This window comes from Vicugna pacos, chromosome 1, assembly GCF_048564905.1.
Source record: "Vicugna pacos chromosome 1, VicPac4, whole genome shotgun sequence".
Classification (NCBI taxonomy): Eukaryota; Metazoa; Chordata; class Mammalia; order Artiodactyla; family Camelidae; genus Vicugna; species Vicugna pacos.
Window position 1 is genome coordinate 28,567,685 of NC_132987.1, and position 27,944 is coordinate 28,595,628.

The 27,944-nt window shown below is 36.0% G+C and overlaps 1 long non-coding RNA gene across 3 annotated transcripts; it reads right to left on the reverse strand.

The window, feature by feature from the left end:
• Positions 1-159: 159 nt before the first annotated feature.
• On the reverse strand, positions 160-27,944 carry LOC140695829 (uncharacterized). 3 transcript variants are annotated; one of them, XR_012071722.1, is made up of 5 exons: positions 27,794-27,944; positions 2,948-3,074; positions 2,658-2,819; positions 774-838; positions 160-669 (listed from the first exon to the last, which is right to left on the reverse strand). It is a non-coding gene; the product is annotated as an uncharacterized lncRNA (long non-coding RNA). The 3 variants fall into 3 exon arrangements; XR_012071700.1 differs by having other exon boundaries at positions 160-838; XR_012071677.1 differs by having other exon boundaries at positions 160-2,819.

The following is a 27,944-nucleotide window of genomic DNA, read 5'->3' on the forward strand; positions in this document are numbered from 1 at the left end:
CAATCCAGGCAGCAAGGGAGAGAACCAAGATGCTATAAGGCTTGATAAACCAGCAGGGGATCTTTTTAGTCTTTTATTATATGATTGGTGTGGTTTAAAGAAAAGAAATAAATAATTACATAAATGGATGAAGCACATTGAGTAGAAAATAGGAAAACAGCACAACATTCGGATATTCAAAGCAAATGTAGTTTTATTTTCCATAACTGATGTGGTTTTCCTTTGGAATCCTCATCTCTTTGAGTAGTAAAAGAGAGAACCAAACAACTCTTTAAAATTCCTAGACTGTAGTATTTCATCTCTTCCCCCATTAAACTGTCTCTTCTGGTTGATTCTTTCTCCAGTAAGTCTTTCAGATACTCTCTCATCCTCCATGCGTGTTGGAGACATTCTGTCTGGGTATAAATGAGCTTTCTTAGTGAGACACAGATAGCAGAGAAGGAAGCCCAAGGCCATGATGTTTTCAAGAAAGTGTCTCTCAATACAATAGCTGTTCTTTTCTCTTCGGGTCAGGTTTTGTCTCTTCTTTCCATAGTTTGATGGATTCTTCTCCTTTTCATCACATCTTGCTTTTTCCCAGAGAGCTTAGCCTCAAAATGGAATCTATTTCACACTGGGGATGAAGTGCTAAGTTCTAATCAGACCGCTGTCTCCAGATCCCTGTGGAAGCTATAGAAATTTGGAAATTCTTTTTATATTGCAGCAACACTAAAATTTTAAGGTTATTGTCTTGCTAAGAACACAAAAATATAATTTTGCAATTCAAAACTTACTATTGGTGTTCTCTCTCTCTTACTCTTTTGTTGTTTTATTCTCTGATGTAGCAATATTAATCTTCCTTGAGGCAAAGAGAAGCAATATGAAGGCAGTATGATGGATTAGACCCAAGAACATTAAGAGGAGAAAATCATATGAATAGACATGTTTAAATTTTTACTATTATTTCATTTATAATACCAAGGGAAAAAAGAAAAGAAGAAAATAATACATCTTAACTTAGTATCATTCCACAATGTCCCTTTCTTACAGGGTCAAAACTTCCTGGCCAGGCATTAGAAATTTTCGTAAAAATTATTCATTTTCTCTTACACTATCATTTAAATGCATGTTAAATACTTGTGCAAGACACAGCAGATTAATCATTGTTTCTCTAAATAACATCTACTTTTCTGTTTCCATATCTTTGCTGAAGCTGTCTTCACTGCTTAGAATGTCCTTTTTGATAAATATATTTGGAAGACTTTTTTATTCATTTGGGTCAACTCAAATCTGCCATGAAGTCAAGTGGTACTGACAACTCTCCCTCTTGCACTCCTGCATATTTCTATCTTATATTGTATCCCCATTGTGACAGTTTCTCTTCTTCTGATATTTATTAGAGATTCGTAATCAATCTGTCTCCCACACTAAAATGAGTGGCTACAGGACAGGAACTGTGAACAGTTCACCTTAGTTGCACCCACAACACCCAGCCAAGTGCCTTATACATTGTACATGATATGTGGTATGCAATCATACGTATCTGTGATGTTGGGGGAAAAATTTTATTATAAAATTCAAAAGAAGTATGTCTGGCCTTTTGGAACTAAAAAGAATCTAATTTAGAAATTCTACCTACAGTCTATGTAACACAGAGGACTTCAAAAAAAGATAAAATTTCTTAAAAAAAAATACTTTGCTAGCAACTAACAGATTGAGAGTCTATTCAGAAATTTCACTTTAGTGTCTGTACTTTTGGAGGTGGGATCAAGATGGCAGAGTAGGAAGACCCTGAGCTCACCTCCCCAGAAGGACACATCAAAAGTACAATGACATACAGAGCAACTCTTGCTGATAATGACCTGAAGACTAGCAAAACAGCTCTACAACCAATGCTGTAAAGAAAATTACATGGAGTCTGGTAGGAGGGGAGGAGAAGAAATCTGGTCAGGACCTGCAACCCTAGTGGGTGACCCATAAGGAGATTTCACAGGCTCCAGAATCCTCCCTACTGAGGAGCCGCACATTAGGCACTCCAGCCCTGGGGTCCAACATCAAGATGAGCCCCTTTGGCTGATGTGAAAACCAGTGGGGCTTACCAGAGAACTCTAAGAAACCAAGACGCGACTCTTAAAGAACACATGCACAGACTTGCTTGCCACCTGCCTCAGCACAGAGGCAGCAGACTGAAAACTGCCAGGTGCTCTGGCCAGCCTGCCAGGACAGCCCCAATGCACCCCACAGCACACACCAGGCCCCTGCTCCAGCCCCTCCTGCCCTGCCACTCCCTGCTAAGGCAGAGGCCACCATTTCCAACATGTGTGTGTTCATCAGGGAAGAAGAAGAGCCTGTCCAGCTCTGGCCAAAGCAGTGGCTGCCATTGCTGGAGCATTTGCACACCCAGGGAAGACTCCAAATCCTTGGCCTCAACCCCACCTCTAATCAAGGAGAACACACTGGGGAAAATTGGAGCCAGCTCAGAAGTCTTTGGGCCCCAGCCATGTCTCCAACCAAAGCAGGGATTGCCATCACACCAGGGAGAAGCCCAGCTCCCTCAGGACTCCTGCTCTAGTCCCACGGTCCCCAGTCCTCCCTGCCACAGGGTGGCAGCCACCACTGAGCATAGGAGAAGCTCTAGCACCTGGCTCTGTCTCTCTCGCCTCCACCTTTAGCCCTACCTCACACTAAGGTGCTGGCTGCCAGCACGCCCTGGGAGAAGAAGCAGCTTGTGTCACTTCAGATCCAGCTCTCCCACCAAAGCCACTGGGCACATGTTGACTGGATAGGGATGGTCCCACACAGGAACATGCCTTCAAGACCAGGATAGGTAACTTTTTCACCTAATTACATAGAGACAAACAGAGAAGGTTAAACAAAATGAGAAAATAGAGGAATATGTTTCAAACAGAAAAGAGCAAGATAAAATCCCAGAGGGAAAAATTAATGAAACAGAGATTAAATAATTTACCTGCTAGAGAGATCAAAGCAATAGCCCTCTGCAGTCGGTGCAGGTCTTCGGGCGCAAGAAGAAGGCCACTGCAAACGTGGCTCACTGCAAACGAGGTAACGGCCTCATCAAGGTGAACGGGCGACCCCTGGAGATGAAGGCGCACACTGGGGTTTTAAGTTTGGTTTCAAATTCTTCCCCTGCCTGGCCGTAAGCATGTCACTTAAACTCTGAGCCTCAGTTTCTTGATCGTTCAAGTGGGTGCCCTAATGTCTCATTTTCAATGTTGCTTTGAAAAGTAAATAAAAGAGAGTTAGCTCTTCAGTAAGTGGTGCTGGGAAAACTTGACAGCTACAGGTAAGAGAATGAGATTAGAACATTCTCTCACATTATAAACAAAAATAAACTCAAAATAGATTAAATACCTATATGTAACACCAGAAACTATAAAACTCCTAGGAGAAAACTTAGGCTATACACTCTTTGACATAGGTCTTAGCAAGCAAGGGAAACAAAAGCAAAAATAAACAACTGGGATCTAACCAAACTTAGACACTTTTGCACAGTGAGGGCACCATCAACAAAATGGAAATACAACCAACTGAATGAGAGAAAATATTTGCAAGTGATATGTCTGGTAAGGGGTTGATGTCCAAAATATATAAAGAGCTCATACAACTCAATATAAAAAATATAAAAAATCCAGTTAAAAAATGGGCAGAGGACCTGAATAGACATTTTTCCAAAGACATACAGATGGCCAACAGGCACATGAAAAGATGTTCAGCATCACTAATTATCAGGGAAATGCAAGTCAAAACTACAATGAGATATCACCTCACACCTGTCACAATGGCTATGGTCAAAAAAGGCAAGAAATAACAAGCGTTGACAGGGATGTGGAGAAAGGGAAACCTTGTATATCGCTGGAGGGAATGTAAATTGCTTCAGCCACTATGGAAAACAGTATAGAGTTTCCTCAAAAAATTTAAAATAGAGCTACCATATCATCCAGCAATTCCACTCCTGGGAATATATCTAAAGAAAATAAAAATGCCAATTTGAAAAGATATATGCACTACAATATTCAGAGCAGCATTATTTAAAATTGCCAAGATATGGAAGCAAGAAATCTAAGTGTCCATCAACAGATGAATGGATAAAGAAGCTGTGAGAAATATATATATATAATATATATATACATATATATATATATATATAATACACATACATACACACACACACACACATACACACACAACATAGTAGAGCCTGGAGGGTAAAATGCTTAGTAAAGCAAGTGAGACAGAGAAAGATAGATGCTCTATGTTTTCACTTATACATGGAATGTAAAAAATAAAAGAAACATACAAATATAACAAAACAGAAACAGACTCACAGATACAGAGAACAAACTAATGATTATCAGTGGGGAGAGGGGTGAGGAGAGAGGCAAGAAAGGGGAAGATGTATAAACTACTAGGTATAAAATTAAGATGTATAAACTACTAGGTATAAAATTAATAAGATATAAGGATAGATTTATAGCACAGGGAATATAGCAAATATTTTGTAATTTTAAAATGAGTATAATAAATAAAATATCAAATCACTACATTATACACCTGAAACTAATATAACATTGTAAATCCATTAAACTTCAATTTTAAAAAAGAAAGAAAGAAAGAAGGTGAGAAGAATTAATGTCTTGTGTACTTTAACATTTAAAAAATCCTTTGGCAGTATATTATTTTCCGTTTTTAAGTTAGGAAAATTGGGGGTCAAGAAGAGTAAACAATGAGCTAATATGGGTCAAAAGACTGCTTTGGAATGATTGGATTTTAATGGTCAAATCTAAAGAATTTGATGACAGGTCTCTCATCTGACTTAAAATCACATAATATTCTTCTGATGCTTTTTGTTTCTTACAAATCCTTTTCTTTCTGTGATTTTTAATATTACATTGTGACAGATCCACAAACTGACCTCATTTAATTCTCAGAGGACAGTATAAAAATAGATTTTACAATTAAATATAATATAAATTTATTTGAAAATTTGAGAGAAATTTGAGTATACACATGACATATATTATTTATAAAATAAATAAATGAATGAATACATGAATTAATACACTATGAAAAGTGTGTAGTGCTTCTGAATCTTGAGTATACACACCTTTATTATTAAGAATTTTATGCACACTATAATTTTCCAGACCCAAAGTTACGTTTAAAGAAAAATTTTATGTTCCATGTTTTCTGCCTTTGTGAAATTTAGAAGGTCATCATGCTTGGGAATTTTCATTGAAATAGGACATTAAGTTTTTTGAGTTTTGAAGTGCCCATTGGAATGTAACAATTCCCATTTAATATCTGTATTTATTTACACTTGATGCTTCAATTTACATACATAGTGATATTCTTTGGGAGTTCTGTAGATTCCAGCTTCAAGAATTTACAACTTTGTTTGCAAACTGGAAGTCGTATTCAGGATGCCAAAATAGGTGAAATTACTCCCCAGGACTTTTGGAAATTGTTAAAATAATTTAATGATGCTTTTCATTGTGTTTATGAAACCATGAGTATTAAAATGGTAAAAGTAAAATCTTACATAATTGAACATGTTCAAAAAGTTTTCCTGCTTTGGTGTGCTCAGTCCTGGAGCTTAGAACCATTTTAGAACTTATACATGTACACCATAACGAAGAATAAATTTAACTTGAGTAGAGCTTTACATTAACATTAACATTCTTAGAGCATTTCTGACCACGGATATCGTCTTCATGACTCAATATATGGATTCATCTGTATACAAATTCCTACTACTTGTTCAGTTATCAATAATTTTTCACCACTATGTTCTAACTGCTAACCTTCTCTACAACCCTTGACTCAAGTGTTGAAGCAAATCATTCTTCTTCACTGAGCAACACATCTTGAAAGGCTGGATTTTGCTGAAGATCTAGGGGAAAAAAACACTTAAACTTGAATATCAGACCATATTTCTCCTCAATTTTCTCAGCTGTGAATCTTGATTTGGAATTTTAAAAATGTGATTATGGTGATGAGGATATTGTATATTTTTTCTCATCAGGGAGAGGGAGAGAATCTGAGAGGACAGCTGTAGGTGCTTCGATGTCCTTAGGGGAAAGCTTCAATTTAATTTAAAGATACAATATAAATAATATTACAAATGATCAATGTGTTATTTATCTGTAATTTATATGTCTCTGTGGCCTCCCATGTCCTGAGGAGACTCTTTCCCGTAGTATAAACAGTAGGTTTGCACTATTACTCACCTAAAGACAAAATGTAATTACTTTTTATCCCATTCCACTGATTCTCCTTTCTTTTCTTCTTCTTTCTCCTTTTCTTCTTTTCTTCCTTCTTTTTAAAGCAATCTAATCCTAAAGCTGTTAGATGTACCTGATAAGAATAAGTTTCTGCACAGGGGCCAGAGGGGAGGGATGGGGAGTCCCCTGAAGAGAAGTCTTCTGTTTGGGGTACCTGAAGTCAAGCAGGATGAGGAAGACATCCTTCTCTGAGAACAGCCAAGCATAAGGCATCATAATCCAAGAATGTGCAACAGGGTTCCACATAGGGGGCAGTTTGACATGAGAGGTTTAGCATAGTGAGGTGTATATTTGTACAGAAGAAGGCAGTGGTGATGGAAGATTGGTTATATAAAGGGATATTGATCAAATAATTAATATATTTAAGATAATAGAGCCAGCTTTCTCATTGTCACAGAAGGGAGTTTGAATACAGAAAGGGAGCTCACACAGGTACCTCTTGTCTATGTGGCCTGCTGTTGTCTATGGCAGAGTAAACTAATAAACTCTTCTATTCTCATAAATAAGTAAACAAACAAACAAACAAATACAGAAAGGGGAAAACCAGAATTAAACTTCTATTGGAATTGGTGGCATCAATATGAAATAGTGGCTTTCAATATGTAGAGCAACAAATAAAAATATAAATGTGTGTATCACGTGTATAGTTATATCAGATGTGTGTATATGTGTGTGTGTACATACACACACAGACTCTAGCTCTGTCCACTAAGAAGCCTGGGAGCAGTGACACACTAATACTCATAAGCATGCCTAGCACTGAGATCTTGGATTCTAAATACCACTCTCCAAAAACAGGAAATAGAGCTTGGTGGAGAAAAGGCTAATTTTTGATCTGAAACAGGGCAATACATAGACTATCCTTTTGTGCCAGAAAGTAAGGAAGTGCTTAAAGAATGAGGAAGACGTGTCAAAAGAACATAGTAGGAAACTTGAAGGGTATTTACTGATCAAATTAAGGAAAAGTTGTTCTTTTGGCATGAAAGTAGGTATAGGTCAAGGGAACAAATGACAAGTTTGGAAATAGATACATACATACTTGGTCAGTTATTTTTTCAACAATGACTCAAAATAATTCAGTGTGGAAAACATAACCTTTACAGTCAAGATGCTAGAATAATTTTGCAATATGTGTTAAAAAAAAAAGAAAAAAACCTCAACCCTTCTCTCACATACCATATTTTAAAAATCCAATGGAAATGGATCATAGGCTTAACTGTAGAAGAAACATCTGTCGAATTTCTAGAAGAAAAGATAGGGTAAACTCTTCATGAACTTGATTTTAATGAAGATTTTCAAAAATGCAAAGCAAGGCACATTAATCATCTAAAATTTTTGGAAAAGTTGGACTTCATAAAAAATTTTCTTCAACATTTTGAGTAGAACTTGTACCAAGAATAGTAGAGAAAGCACTCTTAACAACTTAAGAAGACAATCCAATTGGGGAAAAAAATGTAAACAGACATTTCACCAATGAAGACATATAAATGGTGAATGAAAACTACAAATTAAAACCACAAAGGAATAGCACTACACACTCACTAGAATAATTAAAATTTAAAATTTTAAATACCGCCATGCTCAAGTATCAGTGAGGATGTGGAACAATCAGAACTTTTATACACTTCTGGTGGAAATGCAAAATGGTACAGTTACTTTGGAAATGAGTTTGGTACATTTTTAAAAATTAATAAGATTCAGCTATTTTACTCCTAGGTATTTACTCTCTCAAAATGAAAGCATATGTTCATACTAAGACTTGCATACAGATTTTCACAGCAGCTTTATTTGTCATCTCCTGAAACTGAAAACAATGCAAATATCCATCAGCAGGTGAACAGATAAACAAATTGTGGTATAGTCATAAAATGGAGCACTGCTAACAATAAAAAATAATAAATTATAAAAATAGCCACTTAAATTCTTTCATTTGTACCACTCCTTCGAATAATTTGGTACCCCTCTAAACAGTAATGAATTACTGATAAATGCAACAAAACGGATAAATCTCAAAATTATTATGATGACTGAAGGAAGCCAAGCAAAGAAAGAATATATAATGTATAATTCCATTCACACAAAGTCCTAGAAAATACAAGCTAATAACAAAGAATACGATGAGAACACAGTGTTATTTCAGTGATACTTATACCAAAAATGCATAATCAAATCCGACTACAAGAATTATCAGACAAACCCTAACTGAGAGATATTCTGTTTTAAAAAACGGCCTCGAATATTCAAAAGTGACATGAAAGACAAAGACCAAGGAACTGTTCAAAAAACACTGAACTGGTTATGCTTGTTATAAAGGCATTATTGGGACAATTCGGAAATTTGAATGGGGCATGAGGATTAGCCCAGACTCAAGGATCTTAGAGTCTAACAGAACTGTTAGAACAATTAGAACGATTGACAATACTTGAATGTAATCTGATTAGATGTAGGCAATGTGTCAAAAAACATTTACTGGTTTTGTTTATCTTGTAGTTATGTTGAGAAATGTCCTGGTTTGCAGGAAATACTAAAATATTAGGAGCGATGGGGCCATCAGTTTGGCTACTTACTCTCAAATGCTTCAGGAAAAATGAAATTATTCTTTGCAGCATAGCTACAATTTTTCTATAAATTTCAATAGATAATAGATACAATATGCAAAAATTATTTATTATTTCTGCCCATTCTATTCATGTTAATCCTATACAACAATTCAAAGAGTCCTTTTTTATAGTTTTCAGATTCTGGTAGAAATTCTCAGTGTCTAGCCTACTGCTCCTACTTGCGCCTCTCCATGACTATATGTAGGTGCATAGAGGCAGGAAGGCTTAGGTAGTGTAACCACCAAACTAAAATGTGCCTAGAAAACAGACATCCTGAATCATCCTGGGAAAATGAGGAGTAGTGGGGTGGCCAATTTAGGCTTGTGATGTTGGGGATTAGATATTCTCATTTTCTTTTCAGCTTCTCTCCATCTTTAATTCTCAAAGTCAATGGCATTCTTCTGCTGTTTGCTGCTGTGCTGGGAGTAACAGCTGGGCAACCCACCATCTGCTCTCTCTGAGTGCTTTCAGGGTCTCATGGTCTCTTCTCATTTGGATCCTGCCCTCCTTTGGCTTTCACAGGCATTACAATGGGATTAGACACATGAGGTTCTTCCTGAAACTACTCAGCCCTGACACGCTCTCCAGCTGGAAGTCCCACCTCCCAGCCCACCCCACAAGGGAACATGGAAAGGTCCAGAAAGATAAATATTGAGTCCTTCTCTGTTTCTTCTCACAATATCTCTGAACTTCTTTGTTACATCAGTGAAGACATACTCTCTTTCTTTTGGACTTCAGCCTCACAGCTAAACTTTAATAACACATATATGTACTTTTTCAGCGTTAATGGAGAAGATCTAAGATCTGATTATCAGACATGGTCTTTGATGTTGTTACATATGAACTAAAGGAATTTGGAAATTACTTCCTCTCTCTAAACAAAGCAAAGCAAAACAAAACAAAACAAAAAGTCCTCCCTTTTTTGATGCTTCAGAATCCTATTTTAAATGCCAGATGTTGAATATTAACCCTTGCTTTCTCATTGTAATCTTTCTGCATCAATCCTAATGTGACTTTTTTTAAGCTGGTCTGAGAAAAGCTCATTGCAGAAAGACAAAAGAGAAAAACAAAATAGTATTTTTTCTAGTGTGTCTTTCATGAAACGTTTAAGTTAAATAACTTAAGTCTTGTCCCATGTAACTACTGGAAGTTCAGTAACCTCCTTTAAATTTCCAAGGATTCCAGGGATATGTAAGGGATGGATATGCACTTTTGATATTCATCTCATGTCTCTGAATATGCATTTCTGTTACTGATTAAATTATCAATCTCCTCTTACCATCTTGTCTTCTAAATACTGTACTTTCTCCACACTCCACCCCAAGCATTAACCCTGACCATTCTCCATCATTAGCCAAAACATCACATATGGTTGTTGTATGTAATAGACTTTTGCTGAAGTTTCAAGGAATATAAGCAAAGAAGTAGAAAGAAAAAACTTAAAATTTAATAGCAAGCATTACTCTTTCTGTATCTATCTGTAGTTCCATAGTTGCTCTGTTTCTAGCTTTCCAACGCTTGTTGGGAAATCTTTAGCCCTTCTGACCCCTTCCCCACTATATCCAGGATTTCAAAACCTTTGAGATTCTTTTTCCTTTGTAATTCAAAGAAACTCCTTTTGTGTCAAAAATCTCCCAATCAGACATGCTCTTGAGACATGCCCTTAACCTAACAAAATGTCTCATTAAGATCTCCACTTGCCTCACCACCAAATGTACACATTTCTCCCTAGAGGACCTCTGCCATCCTCCTCCAACAGAGGTCTGCAACCAGGTAGCCCAAGGCTATAATCTGGCCAAGAGACATATTTTACTCATCTGCAGAATTTGCCTTTATTTTCCTTCTATGCCTGTTTCACCATTGTATCTTGGAAGCAGACAGTTTACTTTTTGGTTTTATAGGTCCAGAGATAGAAAGAAATTTTGCTCTACGATGGTTCATACCAAGAGTCACATTCATATCTGATTTAGATTATTTAGATGATGATATCTGGGGTTGAGGAACTGAAAAGATTTAGATGAGATTATAGACTTGAGTTGATGCTAATGAGATTTTGGGGGATGCTGACATGGGGGTAACTGTCCATGTGGGATGGATATGAGCTATTGGGGCTAGAGAGAAGACTGTGGTAGTCTGAAAAATGCCCCCTCACCTCAAAAAAAATAAAAGATACTTACATAAAATCCATGGAAACTATGAATGTTACCTTATTTGGAAAAAAGGACTTTGTCAGACGTGATTAAATTAAGGATCTTGAAATGAGGGGATAATCCTGAATTAGCTTGGTGGGCCCTAAATCCATTGACAAGTTTCCTTTTAAGGGAAAGGCACAGGGATATTTTAGACAGATGGAAGGGGAGAAAATACTGACACAAAGCAAAGAATGCAATGTGAAGACGGAGTCAGAGATTAGAGTGATGTGGCCCCAAGCCCAGCCATGCCAAGATAGCCAATAGAAGCTAGAAGAGAAAAGAAACAATTTATCCCTTAGAGCTCCCAAAAGATGTTCAGCCCTAAAGATTTCAGACTTCCAGACTCCAGAACTGTGGAAAGATACATTTCTATGCTCTTAAACTACCAAGTTTGTGGTCATTTATTACAGCAGCTTCAGAAAACAAGTACAATGTCTTCTCCTCTTTTGCATATATGTCCACTCAATTGCCAATAGCTATAACATAGCTAGTTATAGGAGTAGAACTTAGTAATATTTGTTTTTGCTTAAATATAATAAAGATTAGAATGTTATAAATTGTATAAACCCATTTATATACAAAGACTGATTCAGAAACTAAATATTGGAAGAAATACCACTATAATATCCATTTGGGAGAGTGAAAGGGATTATCTGAAAATAAATCCTCCTTAGCTTCATTAGATTAGATTAGATAGAGGATAAAAATGCCTCTCATAGAGCATCTTCTGAAATACAAAAATGGCTGAATTTATTCAGCTAGCCCACGATTCACATTGTTGAGGTTATGTGTGTCCTAGTATGTCATTGGAGACTTGGGAACATTTTGGGGACATAGCAGATCATTCATTCTTCATTTAACGTTTATTCAGTGGTTACTGGTACTGGGCATTGTTCTAGGTTCTGGATCTACAGTGGTGAGCAAAACTAACAAAGTCTGCACCTCGAGACATTTATATTCTCTTGGAAGAGACAGATAAGAAACAGGTAAATAAATATCTGTTATCAAATAGTAATATATAATGAAGGAAAATAAAGCAAGATGAAATATTCACCGAGACAGAGAATGCTATTTTTAGTGAAGACTTTTAATTATCCTCAATATCCATTTTCCTGAGTGATAGCAGGAAACTTGGCTACCTAGTTAGTAACTACATTTCTCAGCCTCCTTTGCTTTTGGGTTTACCATCTGACAACGTTTTTAACCAATAGAACATGAAGGAAAATGACGAGAGTAGATTTCAAGACACATACTTAATAGAGAACACCCTTCTTTCTCTTTCTTCCCTTGGTTGAAATGTGAACCAACTTAAACGTAGACTCTAGGGAATAATCCCAAATAGAAGACACCTGTATCCCTGAAAGATCTCTGGAAGAAGAGGTGCCTCTCTGTCTTGGATACCCTGCTTATTTCTGGAATGTTATTTGAAAGATAAATACATGTCTTTCTTGAAAATCTCAATATTGGGTCTCTTTGTGATAGCAGCTAAGCCTGTACCCTAACAAATAAATATTTTTAATTAACATGATTTGTTAGGGTTCCAAATCCAATTCCAGTATGTGTGGAACACCATCTGGGTGTTCTACAACTTTTCTCAATTTTGACACTATCTAACCAGAGGTAGAATCAGATTCCACAAGTTAATTGTTTAGTCCTGTAAGACTGTCCCAACCCCCAACTTCAGACTTCAAATGCCAATTGCAAGCCCAGTTTGTCATCTATACTTCTGACCAACTGGCTATAAATCAGAGGTTCCCATACTCCTTCCTGCAGTTTGATTAATTTGCAAGAGCAGCTCACAGAACTGAGAAACATTTTACTTATGAAACCACCAGTTTATTATGAAAGAATGCAATTCAGGAACAGCCAGATGGAAGAGGTGCATAGGGCAAGGCATGGGGAAAGTTCAAGGAGCCTCCATGGCCTCCCCAGGTGTGTCACTCTCCCAACACCTCCACATGTTCATCAACCTGGAAGCTCTCCAAACCCTGTCCTTTTGGGTTTTTACATAGGCTTCATTGCATAGGCACAGTTGATTAAATCAGTGATCACTGGCTATTGATTCAACCTCCAGCTCCATTCTCCTCCCCAAGGTTGGAGAATAGGTACTGAAAGTGGCAACCCTCTAATCACATGGTTGGTTCCCCTGGCAGCTAGTCCCCACCCATAGGTTACTGTTGGGCTTTCCAAAAATCACCTCTTTAACACAACAAAAGTTACCTTTATCTCTCTTATCACAAGAAAGTCCAAGGGTTTTAGGAGTTCTGTGTCTGGAATAGCGTGGAAAACCGAATACATATTTCTTATTATAAATCACAGTATCTCACGTGGACTGGGAAGGCATTTCTGAGCAGAGACCAAATGGACTAAGGGAGTGAAGATTGTGGAGAGGTAGGGTGGTATGTTAAGAGCACTATCTGCCTTAGTTCAGGTTGCTTCAAAAGAAAATCTTATAAAAATTGAGGGGTGGGGGTTTACTTTTTTTTTTTGAAAGGTGATCCCAGGAAACACATTTAAAAGAGTGAGGAGAGATAAAGAAAAAAAAGAGATAAAAGCTGGTTACCCCTGAGTGTAATAGGAGCTCCACCCCATTCAGGAACTTCTGAGGAACTTTGTAGAACGTGTCTCAGAATAATACCCACTAAGAGATGAGGGACCAGAGGGTTTATCCACCATATCCATCCCCTACGTAGAGTTTCTTTTCTAGCATTAAAGATCTAAGTTGAGCAAGTCCCCAAACAACAACCAGAAAAAGGGGGGTGGAGGGTGGGAAGGGATAGACTGGGATTTCAAAATTGTAGAATAGATAAACAAGATTACACTGAATAGCACAGGGAAATATACACAAAATGTTATGATAACTCACAGAAAAAAAATGTGACAATGAGTGTGTATATGTCCATGAATGACTGAAAAATTGCGTTGAACACTGGAATTTGACACAACATTGTAAAATGATTATAAATCAATAAAAAATAAAAAAAAAAACAACCAGAAAAGGGTCTTAGGCTGACAAGTATAGATATCCAGGCTCTTGTGGTAGGAAGCTATAAGCTTTGTGGAAACTTACACTATGACAGCAGATGAACTCAAAAGTAGGCTAAGGAACTATGTGGAAGGATATTAACAGTGTCTGATGGCCAAGGTTCAAATCCTTGCTCTGCCATGTACTAGATGTGTGACTCTGCTACATACTAGGGATGTGACCTAGGATAAATTGCTCAGCCTCTCTGTACCTCAGTTTCCTCATCTGTAAAATAGATACAGTTATAGCACCTACCTACTTCATAGGATTGTTGTATTATATATTTTAAAAGTTATTATATATGTAGTAATTAGAATAGCACCTATCACAAAGAGAGAATTATTTGTTATTATTATCTGAGATGACAATAAATTTATGAAATCTAAACCATAATCTGTTTATTGTTGAATTTCAGTGCTTGTCACAGAGCTTGACAATAGTAGATGCTGTATAAATGTTTAATGAATAGACAACAAAGAAAGTTTGAGGCTATTACTAGACTTCTTGAATGTATAAGAGTATTAGAGGGAGAACCAGACTAGTCACCTGTAACCAATATCCTCGAAGGACTACCCAGAAGACATGTATAATATCGCCCTAAGACGAACTTCATTGTGGGATCAGTGATTGGACTTGCTTCATGAAGGGTTTAAGGTACAGTTTAATAGGGTTTCACAAGCCTATTTGCTTCGGAAGTTTCCACATTCTCTTGGGTTATTTTCACATTTCATAGAAAACTCAGCTATAAATAAAATTGAGGGAGGTTTTTTCTTCTGACAAAATAGAAGAAAATCAAGGTCTAGACAGCTATTTCTTAAAGAAACCCTAAGCCAAGAGATTGTGCCGATAGTTAAGAATGTTGCCACTTGACACCAAAAATTGAGGCTAAATTTGAAATTTCCAGGAGATTCCCTAAGGAACAGAAAGCTAAGGAAAGGCAAGGGAACTTTTGTTATGACTGTATGGGACAGACATGACTGTAGGGAACAGAGTGTAGAATCCTTGATGTAAGAAATGAGAGAAGAAACAATGTGTACTCCACACAGCAGGCAATTAGAGCCATCAGTGGACCACCATGGAGGATAGAACACACTGAAGGAGGATGCTTATTGAAAGTCTAATGTGGACCTGAAACCTTTGCATTTAAGATTTAAAGAAGCACTTTAATTTAATCCTTATAATACTGCTTTGAATAACTAATATTATCCATGAAGTAATGCTAATCTATCTCAGTTCCAAATCCATGATATTTCCAGGCAAGTTAAAGGAGTGAGAGTATCATACAGTCCCTAAACATGAGCTATCTACTACACCCAGAATATTAGGCAAAAAAACTCCTGAAGAATTTGCAAAAGAGCATAAGGATAAAAAAACGTCATCAAACACTAAGACTACCAACTCTGGCCACTTCAATTATTTTAAAGCAAGGAAGGAAATATCGATTGCCTTAACCCCTCTAAAAGTATCTCTGTGATTAGGATAAAACCTCATAGTATTCCACAAAACAGAGAAAATAATAATGTCCTTCCAGATGACCAAGTACATTTTAGATTCCAGAGACTCTGTAGGAGAGGGGTCCTGCTAAGTGACCATGTGAGAACGCAGGTTCTCCAGAAAGGTGAGGTGGTGAAAACTTTGAAGCTGGTGGTACCTTCGGAGGAAATACGGATTGTGAAAATACGCTCCACTTTAGTTTGCTTTGGTTCTGAAAGGAAATTACTTTAACAAAGAATCTACTGTAAACTACAAAAGAGACCTTTTTTTTTTTTAAGAGACCTTAACTTTTGAATTTAGGTAGACTGTGTAATATAGATAACTTTTACTTGGTTTTGCTTTTCAAAGGTGTATTGCTGACATTACAAATACTAGGTCTTTGAGATGCATCTGATGTTTAGAAACTTTAAAGGAATTACGTATTTGGGGGTTTTGTTACTGCTGGTTTTTCTTTTTCTTTTGGTTTATGTGTTTGTTTCTTTTTTCACTGTTTTTCATCACTGAGAAATGAATAAAGTAAATGAGTGAGATCAAGTCTAAAGACCCTTTGCTAAAATTTATTCAGCCGTATCCATTAACAATATATCAATTATCTCAACAAGCACCAAGGAGCAAAGGGAACTGATTTCTTTTCAGATACTTTGTCTACGAAATTTTTCCTGGATAGGTTTTCTTTATATTTTAATCTGGCAATAAATTTCCAGTTGACACCAACCTTGCCATCTTGTTTCACTGTGTAGAGGCCCAGCCCAGCCTCATATGTTAATTGAATTTAGAAAAAAAAAGTGATTATTTGAATTTCTATTAACAAGAAAAAAGTTTTTATTAGGTTAAACTATATAAAGTTACTGGCATTAAACTACTTTTTGCTTCCAAGTTGCAATTTCATATACTTTGATCTAATGTATTCCTGGTACTTTTACCAGGAATAAGTGATTCCCTTACTAGTATCTCTACAGGTCAATGAGATTCTGGAATATACTCTTTTTTTAAACATTTTTTATTGAATTATAGTCATGGAATATACTCTTGATTATGAAAGATTAAATACAATTATGGTCTGAGACACTATTATCTAAATTTTTGGAAGCAGTAGTGTTTGTAAAGCATAACAAAGTATTCTGTTAACCACATACTTTATTAATTTTTATTTGTTTGTGCAACAGTATTGTTAAGCTTGTACCATAATATGGTGGCTTTAAAATATAGGACCTAGAGTCAAAATTCATGGATTTCAATCCTGGTCTTCCCCATATTTTAGTATGTAACACTCTCCATATTCATTTATGTCTTCATGTCAAATGTTCCTTTTCTATAAATGGGGATACCAATAATGACATTTGACTCATAGAATTGCATGAATTAAGTGAAATAAAAACTGTGCCTCACAGTACCTGGCTCATAGTAACCGCTCAGTAAAAGTGAGCAAAATAGGTAATTCTGTTGTCTTGGAGCTTACAGTAAGGGAGACAGACATAAATTATCACAACTGCCGTAAGTTTTATAAAGAAGAAGTGTGCAGTCCTACACAGGTATGAGTAAGATACTCTGTGGCAATCAGGAAAATCTTCCTTTGGAAAATGAGCATTGAGCTGAGGTCTGAAGGATAAACACTAATAAATCAGGTGAAAATTTTGGGGAAAGCATTCCAGGCAGAGGAAAATCCATGCCCTGTATTTTGAAAGTGTATGACATTTGGGGGAAACTGAATAAGGCCAGCAAGTCTAAGTGCCCAAATTCTGCAAGTGAGGAAGAAGTTGGGGCCAAGTCACATGGGGTCTTTTAAGTCATGTAAATTCCTTTAAATTAAGGAGTGAAGTCATTGCCCAACTATGCTGCATAACAGAAACCTTTTTCTTTTTAAAATAACTGGTGTGATTTATTTGTTTTGTGGTGTTTATTAAAAATAATTTGATGTAACTTGGCTTCCTGCAATTTTTTAAATGAAGGTGGACAGACTATTTTTGGTCCAGTTTCTCTATTTTAAATACATAATATAATTTCCAAAATTCCCTTAAATGTGAGGTTTGAGGGCACAGTCCTCTAGATTGTTTTCCCAAGACTTCTGACACCAACTACAAGTTAAGGGGCTTCCCAACCACCCTCTGGTTTGAGAATTCACTAGGAGTGCTCACAGGACTCACTGAGAGCTATTGTATACATGGTTATGGTTTATTACAGGGAAAGGATTACAGATTAGGAAATAGTGAAAATAAAATAGAAAACAAAGGCACATTAAATGAATCAAAAAAGTTAAAGTGAATTACTGTTTCCTTGAGAAAATTATGGCAAGACTGATGAAGGAGAAGGAGGAGAGGAAGGTGGAGGGGATAGTGAGGAGGTAGAGATGGGTGAGATTAAAGAATTAACATTAGAAATTTAAGGGAGACTTAACAGATGCAAAAATTTAAACATAATATAAGGATATTATGAACAACTTTATTTCAATAAATGTGAACACTTACATAAAATGGTCAAATTCCTAGAAATCAAATCCAGAAGAAAAACACCATAGTCCGATAACCATTAAAGTGCTTGAACTGCTAGTGAAAACATCTTCCCACAAACCAAAAACAAAAGTAAAACAAGTTCAGGTATGGCTTTTCCAGCAAGTTCTACCAAACACCAAACACACATATACACACACATGCATGCACACATACACACACAAAACCACTTTAGTCTTACATACACTGAACCAAAGTATATAGAAGAAGAGGAAACATTTCACCACAACCAGCCTAGATTCAAAGTCAGGGGACTTAAACTCCACCTCTTATGGAAGAAACAGCAAAGAATTTGTAACTCATCTTTAATCGACCACAAAGTGGTTATCTAAAACATTGTAATAAGGTGGAGAGTGTCACTGGATCTCTTCATTTATTTCAAAGAAAGCAGCAAAGTAGACATAAGCTTACATAGAGTAGTAGTACTATAAATTAAACTTGCAATGATATTTATTTTATTTGTGGTGTTTTAAAATGGAATCTCCGAACAAATGACATAGCTAATACTACTATACAGATGACAGAGAATAAGGGGCCACCTGCACGTATCTTACAGAGAATTAGCTCTGTCATATTACACATCTTCACTGGTACTCGTATAAACTGATTCTTTCTGTGCTTTGCAATCTTTGCCGTCCTACATTTGGGGAATGTAACAAATTCTTTTTACTAAAAAAAGTATGTATTTCCACTTAAGTACACTATTTAGATATGTCTTTAATCCATTTGCACATATTTTTATCATCTCTTACAGATTGTCTTGCACACAATGGGCATTCAGTATTTGTTGAAATTCTTGAAAGGAAAGATGAGCAGAAAAGTTCTAAGAAGACAGTAATCTGCTTTGTAATTTATAGGAAGCAATTGTGTCGAACATTTATAACAATGATGAGGAAGAACAATTCCTGAACTTAACCTAAACCCTAATGAAGGCAACTTGCCAGTTTCCCTTGCTATCTCTATAGCACATGCTCCCTAGAGTATTACTTCACTGCAACTACCTATTATTTATGTTTCATCTGCTATATTTTAAACAAAGTTGTAAAAAAATTGTAAGAATGCTTTTGTCTCAAATTTGGATTTTAGTTCATTCTATGGTGTGTATATGACTTTGTTACTTCTTATATATGGGGACCAGGAAGATCAAAACTATATTAATGGCAGAATTCTAGTACAATATTTTTGTCAATAACTCTGTCAAAGTCTTTTATATATGAGCTTGATGGATTATTCTTTACTTTTGAAAATTTATTTTAAGAAAGTTTTTTTTAGGGAGATGGATTATAAGTATACAGACATGTATCCTTATGTATTGACAACTATCTAAAATTCTATAATACTTTCCTTTTATCTTGCAATCTTTTATTCACCCATTCAAGAAATTTTAGTTGAACTCTGACAATGTTCCTAACGCTATGATAGGCATTGATGTCAAATTGTGACTAGAAAATGCTGCCAGGTAAAATGCAGGATTCCCACTTACATTTGAATTTTAGGTAAACAACATACTTATACTAAAACTTATTGTTTACCTGAAATTCAAATATAACTGGGTATCCTGTAATCTTTTTAAATTTTATTTTATTTATGCATGCATATTAATTATGACAGCCCTAGTAAAAATACTGTTACTGATCTGTCATAATTTAAAGTCCATTGGGCAAGGCAGATACTAATCAAATAATCTTGCAGGTAAATGAAAAATTATACCGAAGTGTTACCAAGGCTAGGTATAGAGCTATAAAAGGATAAAATAATCAGTAGAGAAACCTGGTCAGAAAGGGAACATCAGGAGAGACATCCCTGTCATGGTGACAGTGGACCAGAGGCACTACAGGGAACCTACAGGCACTACAGAGATAATCTCATGCTATACTTTAAATGACAATTTTATATTAAAGGGGGATGTATCTAACTTTTATGGTATGAGTAGTAGAAAGCCTGACTGCACACTGTGAGGCAGAAGCAAAGACTTGTTTTTTAGGGGAGACCCAGTGTCTTTCCTATTTGGCTTCTGACTGATAATGAAGCCAGAGGGTGCAAATTTTAGCCCTGTGTGTAAAGGTGATATAGGAGAGGTACATTTCGATATTCAATCCCCAATATTATAGGCATTTTCTGGGATCAGAGAAGAAAAGTTGCTTGTCCCATCAGGTCCCTGGCCTTCGCTTCTGCCAGAAGTGAGAGGGAAACATGTCTGGTTCGAAGTAGGAGGGGAGACTATTCAACACAGGCTGGTGGGAAAAACAAATCTATGATGCACTCACATGGGAGCTGCCAGACAGGAATGTTGCAAGTGACCACACCCAGCAGTGCCTCTGGCAGGATTCAGGCTCTCAGACTATCCCAACAGCCCAGCACATACCCTGCTTTCCAAGTTTCTCTGTGCATATAATATAAAAAAAAAAGTCTTATATAGCTGTATTAATTATTTAGCTTTTGAATATGATCATTGTTCATCAGCATCATTATAACGAGAACAATCCTGCCTCAGGTTTATATATTTATTCCCATATGTTCAGGCTCCTTTAATTGTCTTATTTATCTTTTTGATGTCTGCTAAATAAAAGCAAGAGTGACTGTTATTACACCAGTTTTTATGGATGCAGGAACCTGAGCGTAGTCTCTCTAGGTGAGTTGCCAAGTTCCTTTTCTGACACAATCCACAGCAGGCTAGACTGCTGACCCCTTCTCCTTACTTTATCTGGAGCTGTATCAAGCTAGTCAGAAATGCAAGCACAAACTGACTGACTGAAAATAATTATCTTGAAAAAAATATTCATAAATATAAATAATGTTAAATCACAAAGTACTAGAAGGAGAGTGTAGCTCAAGCAGTAGAGCACATGCTTAGCATGAATGAGGTCCTGGGTTCAATCCCCAGTACCTCCTCTAAAAATAAATAAACCTAATTATCTCCCCCAGCCTAAATCACAAAGTACTTAGTTGTTTTGTTAAACCTTATCAAAAACTAAACTGATATATGTAACAGTGTAAAAAATGCCACTTGTCAAATTATAATATGATTTGATTCCATGACTTTTTTTATTATGGCAAATAACACTATTAGTGACTGCAACTTTTAACTCCCATAGATAGTATATGCTCTAAATTTCACTAATAAAGCATGTGTACTAGAAACCTGTAAATGTGGTAATACTTAGGTTTTTTCCTCCAAAATTATTGAGTATTTTTGAATTGTAATTATGTATCCCTTCATAAAAAACCAGTGCTTATGGGGGGAAATTGAAGAAATCAGTGTTTTTAGTATCTTAACTTCTTTGTATAGCACTTTGTTTTCTGAATAACAATATTTTTCATAACTGTGTCTATATCTACCTTAAAAGATTTAATGTACATTGGACTCTAACTTGGTATAAACATCAAATATATAAAGAATGTATGGTTTTTATAGTTATGTAATGCTATATTTTTTAATGCAAATATTTTATTTTTCTAGAAAGGTTTAGAAATGAATACATGTGGTTTTTTTTGAAAGAGCCAGCTTTGGTTTACTCAACTTTATAAAAGCTAGAGAATTCCCTGCATATAATTAGAAACTCTACTGTTGAAATCCTACCTTTGTATATTGGTTTCTATCTTGTTTCTCTGAAATATGGACAGGTAAATTTCAGAAAAGAATTGACTATTTCCACATCAGACCTCAAAAATGATTTTACATTTTTCCTTCAACTTGGGTATGTTCTTTGGAGCTGCCTTGGATACTGTAGAGCAAAAGCAGTTCTAGATTCTTCTTTGTCCCTCTCTCTGCAGTCAAAGCAACCCCACTTTTATCTGTACCTGGAAACATTTCAAATACAAAAGGGTTCGCCTGAAAGCGGCGACATTATTGGAACTGCAGAGCAGAAGTATATCTCCTGGATGTTCCAGACCGTCTGTATGACTTTTCGATCTGCGTGTGAGATATGCCACCAGATTCTGAAATTGATTACTTAAGTTTTGAGGATTATTTTGTAGTGAACACACTTGTGACTAATGAGGATGTCGTGTTGTATTTCAGATGGGCTAGGATTTTTATTTTTATTTTTTCAGCATTTTCTTTTTTTTTTAAATTGAGTTATAGTCAGTTTACAATGCTGTGTCAATTTCTGGTGTACAGCACAATTTTTCAGTCATACATGAATATACACATATGCATTTTCATATTAGGAGTTTTAAAAGGAAGGAAGGAAAGAAGGAAAGTGGGGAGGGAGGAGGGGAGGAAGAAAGAAGGACTATTTTAGAACTGCTACACACCATCTCTGTAGATTGCACAGAATTCCCTCTTCAACAGCACTATGTGGAAGATGAAGGGCACTTGAGCCCATACTTGCTGCCAAGCTCTGAGGTGCCAGAAACTATTTCCTGTGAATCCCTATCATAATCCTATGACACTGTGTGTATTAGTTTTATTTTACTAATGAGAAATCTAAAAATCAGAGAGATACTGAAAGAAAGGAATCTTCCAGCTAAGCTGAGATGAAGGCTTTACAATGCTTTCCTATTGCCCACACGGGTCTGTGAGACAGATTTCAGACTGAGAAATCCGGAGGGGTGTTTAGAACAGTAAAAAGTCTTCGGAGGCAAAAGTTAACTTAATGGCAGCCTCCTGGGTTGAGGTACATAGAATGGATATTTAGAGGAATGGTGGTGGTCAAGAAAAGTGCCCAAAGCAGAAAATTTTTAAAGAATTTGAGAAATTGCCAAATTCTTCTTCTCCCTTCATCTAGTCCAACCCTACCATAGCCCTCACCCACCAAATGGAGGAGTGAACAACGACTGGGTGGTTCCAAAGCCACAATCTACCTGTTTCCCTATTTCATGTGAGGCTGGCACTGTGACGCTCTTGAACTCTGGTTTATCTGGACTTCCTCACCACTGGGTTCCCCAAACCCTGCCTAAACTTCATTGCTTTCATATATTTTCATTTCCCAAATCTGTAAGAACTCAAAAAAGTCGTCTTGTGATTTGCCCTGGTGCCATTTGGTTTCTCCTTGTTGTCATTGCTTCACTTGATATTTTCTCAGAGTCTTAGCAAAGTTAAGTTTCTATTATGCTCCTTTTTGCATTGCTAAGAAGGGAAGATCACCTAAATCACATTTTAGTGCAGACTCACTGTTGACTCTTTACAGTAATTACATTCTCAGCAATCAACCATAGTGTCACATTTCAAAAGTCTTGGAATAGTTTTACTTGTTATGATTCAGATTCACTTTTTGGAATCTTATCTAAAAATTAAATCACTTAAATGATAGTATGGTCTTAGAATCTGTCATAGTTAACATTACCTTATCTCTTTGTATCGTTTAAACATACTACAAGTAACAGAGAAAGTGATTAGATTCTGAGTAACTATTTCCTTATAAGACATTGTCATCTGGGAAGAATAATATTTTAGATGTTCCTACTAGTCCACAAGACTTTATTTCTAAATGGAAGTACTGGAGTGATAATGCTTACCAAATTCCAATTTTGTTTTACCTGAAGAAAGTGAATTGTTCTTTTAATTTTTTAATCATCTATGACTGGTGCCTCAGTTTTTCCCTAAAGTTTGTCATTAAAGCACTTACGTTCAGAGACTATTTTAATCATGTTAGGAACATTTAAAAACTGGAGGTGGGGGAGTGGGAATGGCTCTTAGCAGAGCATCACCTGACATTCAATAAAGATATTTTGAAACATTAATTCCTGCATTGGGGCAGAACCCACTGTGTCATTATGGACGGTGTCTGGAATAACTCTTTCCAGCAGACCTGCAGGTCATCAACAGTAGAGTCCTCTCTTTCACACAAACATCTGCTCAGCTAGCTTAATTTTTTATCTCCTTTTTTTTCCAACTCAAATGGATTTTGTAGGAATTTGTTGTGTGTCACACTTCATCTCACAAACAGAGTGATATATCTTTTAACCAGCAGCAAAGAAGACTATGAGGACATATGAAATAGACTCTATCAAGAAAGGTGCGTTGTAATTATGAATTATTATGATACACTGTGTGCTATAAACATCTGAGCACATTCTAAAGTTGTAAGATATGTATTCCTTGTCTGGTATATGATGCTATCATATACCCTATGACAATAATCCTGTAAATGTATAATGCTTTATTACACTGATTATTACTTTATTGTGGGTGCCTTTTCTATTTGAGAACAAAACAAACAAAATAGATATTTTTATTTCACATAAAATCATAATGTCAAAGTGAATCAATCATACAAAGACATTATTTATAAAACCTCTGACTTGTTCAGATGAATGCATCCCAAATAATAAAAGACTAGTCATGAAAATAACACTCAATTAATATTCTTAGGCCCAAAGAGAATTGACTTGGGTATTTAAAAAGTTAAAATAAAATAATGCTCTGTGTTACATTTCTATATCTGTTGGATTTAGTTTTTGCCAAAAGTATCTATCAGAGGCAACTTGTGCATCTTTTTAGTTTAGTGACTTGGAGTAGGAAGAAAGCGAAAGCAGTGAAAGATGAGAACAACACTGGTAAGAAGTTCTGAAATCTAACAATTAGAAACCTAATAGTTTTTGAAAATCATGCTCAAGGCCAAATTTTTTTCATTGTGAAAGAAACAACTTCAGTCAAGTTTTGTATAGCATTCAAAATATTTCCATGATGTGACAATTTATTTCATTTTTTATTTTAGTTTTATTTCATTTTTTGGTTGCTGATATGTTTGTTTTTGAATTTTTGATTATATATTGAATCTCAGCAAAGGTCAATCATGAGATTTGGAGAGCCATGTCAAGAGCAATCTGGTTCAGCTAATTTCTGGGATGTTTGCCTATTTGCTAATAGATTATTCAGACACTGAAGTTTAGCCTAATTCCAGTTATGCAAATAGAAGTCATTCTTGGCCAAAAAATTACATCCTGATGTCATGTCATACCAGAGGTGAACATTCAAACTACCAATTGTCAAAGAGATTGGAGTCTTTCAACTAAAAATAAGCATTACACATTCCAAGACAGAAAGACAAGCTTGGACATTGAAATACTCAATAGTGGAGGAGCCTCGAAAACACCCTAAACAGCCCACTAAAACAGACTATCATTTCCAGTTTCTTTATTCCTGTCATCACTGCCAGTATTCCACCAGTTAACCAGGCTCATAACATTAAGAGTTAATTCAATCCTTTGCTTGGCGTCCTGAGCAATCAGGCACCTTCCTTTTTCAGCAGTTTCCAAATTGCGAGATCTTTATTACCTCTTTCTAAGGGGATTTTAGTAGGTTAATTGTGTTCCCTGTATATATTCCTTTTCACCAAAGGGAAAAAATTTTGCTTGCTGATGCTACAATGATATTTCTAAAATAGGTAGGTAGGTAGGTAGGTAGGTAGATAGATAGATAGATAGATAGATAGATAGATAGATAGATAGATAGAGGATAGTGATGGGGTTCAGGGCAGGCCACCCCAAGATGAACCACTCTGGCATGTAGACTGTTTTGAGCTGAAAACAATTCAGGCCCAAAAGACTCAGGAAGAATCTTTGAACATCCTCCTTACTGCCAAGAAGAAATTAAGAAAGGAGGCCTGCACCAGGAAGGACCTATCACCATAGATAACTACAGTGAAGTATGAATTAGACGTGGTAGACAGGAAGGAACCTAGCAAAGCCCACTTGATCAAAGTCTTCTCTGTGTCCCATTGTCTTTGGATGGCCCAGCAACATTTATTTACCGAACGTTAACTCTCTTCATCTTCCTGTGAATTGCCTTACTTCCCTTTGAAGTCTCAGAACCCTATCTCTTTCTCCTTGGTCCAGAATAATATATATGTCACTTGACCTTGCTGTCTTTGGAATTCTTCAGACTTATGTGGATGCGATGTACACATGCAGCAAATTTGATTTTCTCTTGTTAATCTGCTTTACGTCATTTTTATTGCCAGTCAAAAGAACTAAGAGGGGAAAGAGGGAAAATTTCCCTTCTTCCACAATAGATTAGAGAGAGAGAGAGATGATAGATGTAGACAGCACACTGTTTGAGACCCTAATAAAGTCCTCGGTCTGGTATTCAGTCCGTTTTCTCTCTCCTAGCCCATGTGTCTGAGATCCTTGTGGTTCTAGCCAGGTAGAGCCCTTTACTCCTCTCTTCCTTTCCTTGCTCTTGCATACCATAGAATGTTCAGGTTCTCTCTACACTTCTAAATTCTAAAATGCTGAGGCTCACATGGAGTTAAACTTCTCTGAAGCCTTCTCCAGAAATTTACACTCAAGTATCTTTTCTGTACTGTCAGCATTTCCAGAACATTTTATGAAATGGTCGGTATCCACATACCTGTTTTCTAGTAGTTTCCTGTGTGTAAGTCTAATTAGGGATGAATTGATTCTAGTATTTCTTTTCTATCCCACAAAGCAGAGTTTTTAGAACTGTAGATCAAGGCTTTTTAAGAAATGATAATATTAGAATAGAAAATATCAGAGAATGGTGTCTGGAGTAAGGATGAATATTGATTTGCAGCTCTTTTGTTTCAGATAGATAGATAGACAGACAGACAGACAGACAGACAGATAGATAACCAAGGGAGACAGATAGACATTTGTATTTTGCATCCCAATGTAAAATGTGTTTTTAACTATGGATCATAGTCATAGTCATAAATTTTTTTTAATTTACCAAAATCACATTTATACTCATGTATATGTGGAGTTATTCATTCATTCACCAACATGTTGAGTACACTAATAACATAAAAAAATAATAAAATGGTCTCTGTCTTGGAGGAACTAGCATTCTCATATGTATACAAACAATTTTAGTAAGATAGTCATAAATTCTAGAATGTAGAGTACAGATAATTCTCTGGGAACATAGAGGAAGTAATAGCATTCCTTACGAGCCTCTTGCTGACTCACATTCTTTATTCATATGGTGAGAAATCAGCATACTAAGCTTTAATTAAAACGTTTTCAAGATGTTAGTCCTACGTCCATTTTCTTCTCTTCTTTTAATGATACATGGTTATTGGCAAATAATGGAGTTATAAAATGATGTGGTGAGGTTGTAAAAATAATAAATTCTTTCAACAAGTTTGAACTGTTTTCAAAATTGGTATTTAGGTTCATGCGTCAGAAAAACTATGTCTATTTAGAGGAAGAAATTGCTGGGGAAAAAATGGCCTACATAAAGTTCTCCTTTATATGAAATGAGAAAGATTGGTCACAATAAGTCATCTATCTCAGTCTTTTCTTTTATTTTTACAATCGTATGCGAACATACTACAGCATAATATAAAATGCTAACTAACAATAGTGTACATAAGAAATTTCATATTGATAAATATTGATGTCTAAAAACATATCAACAAGTCAAAACTACTTGATAAATATAGCAGATTTAAAATGACTGGAACTATGTTTTAATTTTTCTTTCCCTGAAATGCAATGTACTTTGGGTTGATTGGAGCTACATTAAGTGCCAAAAAAAGAAATATTTTTATAAGAGGATTTAAAAAACACTTGAGAGTCTCTTTGACATAGCAAAAATTAGAATTCCAGTCAGATTAAAAAAGAAAACAGCAGAGTGTCCTTCTGCAAATGTAACCAAAACACGCTACCAATCTTTAAATAGAGTGCTTTTCTTGAAACCTCATTAAACATACCCTGAATGTGTAACCTGTCTGTTCCCTTGGATTCTTAGTACATGCGTTTTGAAAAAAGTGGTATTTATTCTTACCCCAGCTCTAATTAATTTCTGTCATTATTCTTCATCTGGAGTCCATGAAGTTTCTGTATGTTCAGGTTCCAGTTCATAATTTTAAAGTCAAGGATCTTCTCCGGACAGTTACGTGTCTGTGCACACTGTCCCTCTCCACACTGTTGCATCA